Source organism: Euprymna scolopes, chromosome 7 (assembly GCF_053919585.1).
Source record: "Euprymna scolopes isolate OS-2025 chromosome 7, ASM5391958v1, whole genome shotgun sequence".
NCBI lineage: Eukaryota > Metazoa > Mollusca > Cephalopoda > Sepiida > Sepiolidae > Euprymna > Euprymna scolopes.
This window is the reverse complement of record NC_136488.1, coordinates 2,114,100-2,121,724: the sequence shown is the minus strand read 5'-3', so window position 1 is coordinate 2,121,724 and position 7,625 is coordinate 2,114,100.

Below are 7,625 nucleotides of genomic sequence, written 5' to 3'. Positions count from 1 at the left end.
TTTTTACATGGAGGTCACCACTTATCAAGGCCAGGAAGCCACTCGGGAATAAGGGTTATTGCGTGTCACTGTACAGTGATCAATGGGATAGTATTGTAGTAGTCGTTAGTATTGGAGATTTGATAAAGTGTCTTACTTAAGGGGGCAGTTTGTTTATGTTGGACTTGAAGACATCCAAATTGTAGTCAGGTGGGAAACAGGCAATTGGAACAGAGTTCCACGGTCGCGCACTTCTAAGAAAGAAGCTCTGCTCATGGAATCTATGCTTGGATTTAGGCACAGATAAAGAGTGGGGAAATTATTGACAGTAGTTTCAGCCAGACGGGTGTTTTTCGTGAAAGATTGGTGCGAGGGGTCCAGAGATTGGAGCTCAGACGAGCACTTGCCATGAAAAACAAGACAGGCTCGCAATGTCTTTTCTGTGGGAGAGAGGCTGCAGGGAAGAGAAAAGGGCATCCCCCACTAAGCCACAAAGTCTATTCTGTACTTTGTCAAGGACGGATAAGCTATTTTTAGCAGCTCCAGCCCAGATGTGGCAGCAAAACTCCATCCTATTTTTTTTTTTATTATTACATTTTCACCCCAAACAAGGCACATTGCCACTTTGTTGTAGGGGGCTACTATCAGGAACATAAGCATCAGGGGTACTGTGTAGGGAGTTGGGCAGCAAGATGTCGGTTCACGTTGCACTTGAACTTCTGCATGTCAGTACAGTTGGGGAAGCATGGATCCGGAATGCAATTTCAAAGTCTAGCTGTTCTGGGGAAGAAACTACTGGAGTAGAAGGCTCTCTTATATCTAGGGATCTCTACTGTGAAGGGGTGGGATTTAGCAGCTTGTCGGGTGTATTCACATCGAGGGGGCACAAGTGCTTGCAGTTCGTCAGAGCATTCACCATTAAAGTACTTGTAGAACAGGTAGAGGGATGCAACATTTCGTCAATGGAACAGGGGCTGAAGTTTAGATGACAGTTCAGGACCTATCAGATTGGCGACTCTCTTTTAAACCTTGTCTAGGAGTGAGAGACTAGTGGCAGATGCACCAGCCCAAATGTGACAACAATACTCCATACATGGGTGAACGGTGGCCTTATAGAGGTACAGGATACTTTCGGACGTTAGTATCTTTCTAGCACGGTAGAGAGAACCTACCTTCTTCGCAACGGTCCTGGCGATACTCTCAATGTAATTGTTCCAACTAATGTTTCCTGTGAGCGTTAGGCCAAGGAGTTTAAAAGATGTACTTTCAGATAAAGAGTCATTGGCCATTGCTATTGGTGGTAGAGAAGGTTTCTTGTAATTATTGAAGGAAACGAGTTGTCTTGGCAGCACTGAATGTGACCATCCATTTATGTCCCCATTCCACTACAGATTGGAGGTCATCCTCTACTGTTTCTGCCATTTCTTTAGATATGTGTTCATTTGTTTTCCTGTTGTGTCTGTTATAGAGCGTGGTGTCATCAGCATATATACCCATCTCACAGGCAATTTTGTCAGGGAGGTCATTTATTTTTTTTATTTTTTTATTTTTTTTAACATAGAGGTCATCACTTATCAAGGCCCGGAGGCCACTCAGGGATAATGGTTATTGCGTGTACAGTAATCAATGAGATAGTATTGTAGTAATCATTAGTATTGGAGATTTGAGTGTCTTACTTAAGGGGACAGTTTGTCAGGAATTTGTTTATGTTGAATTTGAAGACATCCAAGTTGTAGTTAGGTGGGAAACAGGCAAACGGAACAGAGTTCCACAGTCGTGCACTTCTGAGAAGGAAGCTCTGCTCATGGAATCTATGTTTGGATTTAGGCACAGATAAAGAGTGGGGAAAATTATTGACAGTAGTTTCAGCCAGACAGGTGTTTTTCGTGAAAGATTGGCGAGGGGGGACGAGAGATTGGAGCTCAGATGAGAACTTGCCATGGAAATAACAATAAAACAAAGACAGGCTCGCAACGTCACTTCTGTGGGAGAGAGGTTGCAGGGAAGAGAAAAGGACATCCCCCACTAAGCTATGAAGTCTATTTTGTACTCTGTAAAGGCAGAATAGGCTGTTTTTAGCAGCTCCTGCCCAGATGTGGCAGCAGTACTCCATCCTCCATATGAATATTAGGAATAACAGCGGTCAAAGGATAGACCCCTAAGGCACTCCTGCATTTATATCATATTGTTTAGATGCACGACTGTCGAGGACAACCTGGATTTTTCTCTTATCTAAGAAGGATTTAATTATGTTAAGTATTCTTCCAGTGATATCATATGATCTGATTTTCCTGAGAAAACCTTCATGCCATACCCTGTCAAAAGCCTTAGATATATCTAGAGCTACTGCTCTACCCTCCTTCGCTTTGTCCAGTGAATGGTATATATATTCTGACATTACAGTTAGGATGTCTGCTGTGGAACGGGCTTGCCTAAATCCATATTATTGGTCAGTCAGAAGTTTAGCATCTGTAAGGTGGTGGACTAGAGCTTGGTTAATTATGGTCTCAAATAGTTTGGCGAAAAGTGGGAGGAGGCTAATGGGGCGATAATTTACTGACCACTTTTTAAATAGCACAGCCGGGATGAGATCAGGTCCACATGCTTTTGCAGTGTCAAGCTTTCTTATGATAGCATGCATCTGAGAAGGGATGATTTTCAGATCGTCTAGTGTGGCGTCTGTCTGCAAAGGAAAGTCAGGGAGGGAGTGGTTGGCAGGGTCCAATGTGGAGTTGGAGGCAAACCGACTGGCAAGCATGTTAGCCTTCTCAGTTGCAGGGCAAACAACCTCATGATTGTTGGATAGTAGGGGAATTGTTGATTGCCCATTATTTACTATACTGTTGTAGATTTTTCAGAAGTTGCGGGTTACTAATTTTTGTGCTTCAATGCATCTTTTGGTGATTCCAGTAAGTTCTCTCTTAGCTGCCGCTATTTCTTTCTTACATTTACTTCTGTCTTCTATATACTTCTGTTTGTTTGAACTGGACTTATGCCAGTTAAATTTGTGGTACGCATGCTGCCTTTGCGCTATGGCAGCTGCACAAATAGAAGTAAACCATTGGGAAGAGTGAGGCTTGCTATAAACTTTGTGTATGAGAACATGTGCTTCAATTGCCGTTTTGAACCATTCAGTGGCCTCATTTGTGCAATGTTCAGCAGGAAGTGAAAAGATATTTTGCCATGAGGCGTCCCTGATGAGATCCCTGATAGCTTCCCAGTCAGCCATTTTATAATATCTCATTGTTTTGAGCAATGGCTCTTCAGTTTTGATTCTAAAGTTTAGGGCAATTTCAACCATTACCACTGTATGATCGGCATTCCCAAGTGGGCTGTGGGCATTAGTTATACAATCATCGGGGACTACAGAAGCTATGTGCTGTGCTACCAGCTGCGTCTGTGTGAGTAGAGAATCCAAGCCAGTTGTTGTGGTGGATATTGAAGTCACCAAACACATGCACTTGTGCGCTAGTGTCGAGGGAAAGTGCTGTATCTATGCTGTCAGAGACTTTATTAGGGTAGAGTCTTGGGTCGAGGGAGAACGGTAGAGAAAATAAAAGTAGCTAATGTTATGTTGCATGTTAAGTCTAAAGCACATAAAGGCTTGATCGTCTGATTCTAGTTTAGTTTCTCTAGTCAAGGGGAGAGTGTTTCGAATGTAGACTTCAAGCCCGTGCATATGTCTGTCAGAGTCCTTACGGCAGAGTGAGAGATATCAAGGAATGTTAAAGTAGTTAGAGGGGATGGAGGAGTGTAGGTTAGTCTCACTTAGTGCTACGATATCCGGGGTGTTTGTTAGGAGAAATGCTTCAACATCATTTAAATTAGTTCTAAGCCCATAGATGTTTATAAATGCAAGCCTCAAAGGAGAAGGCAGGTTGGTTTTGTTTGAGTTTAGGCCTGGTTTTAGCGTAATTTTTCATTGTACTCTAATCATTTTTTTTTAAGCATTTCAGTTTAGGTAAGGGGTGCTGAACAAGTGGTTATGCAGAATACCAGACATGCAACACAAGCAGACCATCAGTTGTCCTTCCATATACTAAGATTGTGGCCTTGGGATAGCGCACCGGGGATGAGTGCAGGGTCCCTTTCCATGTGCGACATGGCACTACAAATAACCCAATATTATACAACTGTTGATGGAGCAGCTGCTCTAAGCTCTACCAAAGAGTTAGGGCCTCTGTACTACAAGTCGGGAACAGCAGCCAGGAACTGTCTATCCGGTACCCTCAACCCATCAGATGATGGTCAGCCCAATCTATTTGCGCTGACATTATGGTATTCAAGCACTCCCAAGTGCCCAGTTTAAGGAATGGGATGTGTCGGGAGTGGGGAAAACGGCGTTCATTGCCCTAGTCAGGAAACAAGATCGACCACTGAGTATTTCTGTCAACTCCCTGTGATTCGACCTCTACGCCTGGCTAATAGGCAAAGAAGAAGTATGGAAGCCAGGCGATAGACAGTGCCTATCTACTTCTAAAGCAGTTTAGGTTTGCAGACCGGTAATTTGTTTGAGTCACCAGCTCTAGGAAGGTTGTCATCCAAGACTGGAGAGGCCTTCCTCCCCTCAGGTTTAGCTTCAGAGTTTTCCTACTCCTAGACGGATGACCTGGAAAGATCTACGGCTCCTTTAGAACCGAGAGGGTTTTTCCCGTGCCTGGGTCCTAATCCAGGTATTTCTGCAACTCCACGTTGGTAGTTAATGTTACTGGGTTAGTTTATAAAAGTTATATATCTACTGAAAAATTATACTCCTCAAAGTGATTATGGGACCTTGCTATTTTATTGTTTGTTACTGGAGGAGGGGGTGAGTAAAAGTTCATGCAGTGGAAGCAGCTAAATTTGCAATGTGGTTTAATGATCTTTCCTTTAGCTTTATAAAAAAAACAAACGTACTTGGCTTTTATACAGATAGAGAATTGCATCAGTAGTGAGATATCTTCTGGAGCGGTAGAAGGATCCTAACATTTTCCCAGCGTCCTTGGCAATATACCTGATGTATGTGTTCCATTTCAGATCAGGAGTAAATGTCAAACAAGCTTGTCAAAACATGGAGCCTCCCCAAAATGAGAGCCATCCATTTAAATTGATACCAGATGGGGATCAGAGCGTTGATGGTGTAAAGATAGAAGCTTGATTTTGGATGCATTAAAAGTAACCAGCCACCTCTTCCCCCATTGTACCATGCACTCAAGATCAGAGGAGAGAGAATCAGAGAGAACTTTGTCATTTACAGCCTTTGATGTGCTGCCATAGATGGCTGTATCATCAGCATAGATGTATGTGTTTTGGGAGATCATTGATGTAGATCAGAAAGAGAGTTGGGCCCAGGATGGACCCCTGAGGGACTCCAGCATTAATACTGTGGGCCTCTGATTTCTGCCTATCAACCACTATTCTAATGAACCTATCAGAGAGAAATAATTCAATAATTGAGAAAACATTTCCAGTTATACTGTAGATAGATATCTTGTGAAGTAGGCTCTTATGCCATACTTTATCAAAGGCCTTTTATATATCAAGAGCAATTGCCCTAGAAAGGAAGCCTTTATTAAGAGATTCACTAATCCTATGAGATATAACCGGTAGCACATCTGCTGTAGATCTAGCAGAACGGAAACCATATTGCATGTCACTAAGAAGGTTATTTCTGCTGAGGTGGTTGACTACTTCTCTATTTAATATGGATTCCAGCAGCTTACTCATGACACACAGGAAACTTATTGGTCTGTACTGAGAGGGAGATGACTTATCACCTGAATTCTTAAATATAGGGCATACTGATGAGATTTTCCAGGCTGTTGGAAAGCACTTCTCCTTAAGGCAACGCTTTAACAGTTTTGTAAGTATGGAGGCAAGTTCTGGTTGGAGCTTTTTCAACACTATAATCGGAATGCCATCAGGGCCAGTTGCTTTAGTTGAATCAAGGTTCTTGATTAGCTTAGCGACATCACATACAGATATTTGTATGTTGCATAGCATGTTGTCTGTTATAGGAGAAAATATGGGGAGTTGATGGCCTTCGTCGCATAGAGTAGAATTAGCTGCAAAGTTCTTGGCAAATAGTCTGGCCTTGTCTGATGCTGATGAGATGATCTCAGGTCCGTTGATGATGGTTGGGATAGAACACACGGTTCTGTTCAAGATCCTGTTTGCTATTTGTCAAAACTGATGGGAACCAAGCCGCTACTCAGCTACTTTGGATTTGACAGACTGAGCATATAGCTCTCTTGCATTTTTATTCCTCTTTTACAGTGGTGGCTGGCGGTCCTGAAAGCAGCTTTAGTTTCTGTACATCTATTACATCGGTAGCTATGGAAAAAGTGATTTCTGTGTGTAATGGCAGCAGCACATACTGGCGGAGCACCATGGCTGGCTGTTAGATTTTTGTTGGAATTTTTTGGATTGTATGAATCGGTCTATGCCTACAATTAACCATTTGGTCAGGTCTGATACTATAGAGGACACATCTTTTTAAACATGAAATGCAGAGGTAGATCAGATATGAATGTACGGAGGCTATCCCAGTCAGCCACAGAGTACCGATATACAGTACAGTGGAGAGGTACGTCTGAAGACTTATCACATTTCATTTTTATCTTCAAAAGCAAACCGAATGTTTCAATCTCCAAAACTAATAATCTCATGTGAAATTCAACAAGCTTATTAGACTAGCTTGGTGAACAAAAATTTAGAGTTCTTCTATGGACAAATGCAATGCAACACATCTGCCTCGACTCTTGAAATCAACAACGCCCATCCTAGAAGACCAGAAGGTGCCATATTAAAATTCCTTTAAGACTGCAGCTCTATCTACAGTGAACACAATCCCTAAAAGATAAACTTGTTGCCGAATGTTGGTGGCAATCAACCCTACAATTAAAAGACGACACAGGCAAGAAAAAGATGAAAATACGACAATGGCAAAAAAGAGATGACAAATGCAGCAGGTACCGCCATGAACGAATACAAATCCATTCACGTTTATTTTCCAAAAAGAAACTGAATGGTGGTAAGAGGTCTTAGGCTGAGGGATGGAGTTCAGCTGGTGTTTGAACTGTTACAGCTATGTAGTAGTCTCCAGTGGCTACAAAACATATGCACTGACTTGGGATGCTGGGCTGCTTGAAATCAAGCAAATCGATGGCGAGTGAGTGGGTTTGGCCGTTGTTGGGGTAGTCTGTGTGGACATGACTACTCCTGAGTTGGGTTGAGCAGCTGACAGGCCAACCTCGCCATGCGGCAATTTAACCGTGACTGATCGTTTGTTGAAAAAATCGTGGTATTTTTACTCATCCAGCAGACGTAATTGTAGACATTGTGGCTTGTAACGCTGGTCGTCGTTTTCAGTTTTGATTTGTGTTTTTTTTTTGTGTTTTTAAAGTACTGTAGGGAGTCATCTGTTTGAGGTTTATATTCATGTGTCATATCAAATTAAAGCTGGGAATGTTGTGAATATTATTCTAGCAGGAATTGTACTATTCAGAGTTCTACGGGATAAGTATTCACGTGAAAGTACTTATCGAAGGGTCGTCAGCTGTGGTTTTTACATTTTGAATTGGGATCCTTTTTTGGTGAGTGGTTTATTTTGGTTGAAGCTGCGACAAACTCACACGCACACACAACAAAACTTTGAAATTAACTTT